Genomic DNA, 753 nt, shown 5'->3' on the forward strand with positions numbered 1-753 from the left:
GCGTCTTATAGTCCGGAGCGTCTAATGGTCCGAAAAATACGGTAATCAAATATTGTTCTATTTTGGGAGATTGTGAATAAACTCCTTTCCCAGGTGTGTTCAACCCCCTATTTGTCGGGATCTGTTACCGCACTTCCTAGAACTTCCCATTAAAAGTTTCTCGAAAATACAAACCAAATAAATGGCCCATATACTAACTGTGGCCAGGTGTCTAATTACATTATGCTGGACATCCCCTTCAGAGGGCTAGATTTATATAGGTGTTTACAAAATATTAAGCTGATGGAGTTGCTATCGGCCAGAATCCACGACAGTTTGGAGAAACATCAAGCGATCTGGTTTGAATGGGATCAATATCAATCAGATCTCACTTAAGCAATAATCGCAAGCTAGGAAAGGCCCTGTTAACACCAAGCAAAAAAAAAACAAACCCACCATTCATATTGTTGTTGATCCTCTCTTCTCCTAATGTGCCCTCCATTTCTTTAAAACCTTTCGTTTCTGATTCTCTCTAGGCTCTATTGCAATACAATAGGTTTTTTTTTTCTTATTTAATATCAAGCTATGGGACTTCAAAGAATGTACGACAAAATGCAAATATGGGGTAACTAGAAATCAAACTTCAAAAATTTAAGTCCCTGACATAATACTGTATATTACTGTATGTAAATAATGTACCGTATTTTTCGGACCATAAGACGCACTGGACCATAAGACGCACCAGTTTTTAGAGAAGGGAAATGAAGAAAAAAA

This window comes from Pyxicephalus adspersus, unplaced genomic scaffold (genome assembly GCF_032062135.1).
Source record: "Pyxicephalus adspersus unplaced genomic scaffold, UCB_Pads_2.0 Sca706, whole genome shotgun sequence".
NCBI lineage: Eukaryota > Metazoa > Chordata > Amphibia > Anura > Pyxicephalidae > Pyxicephalus > Pyxicephalus adspersus.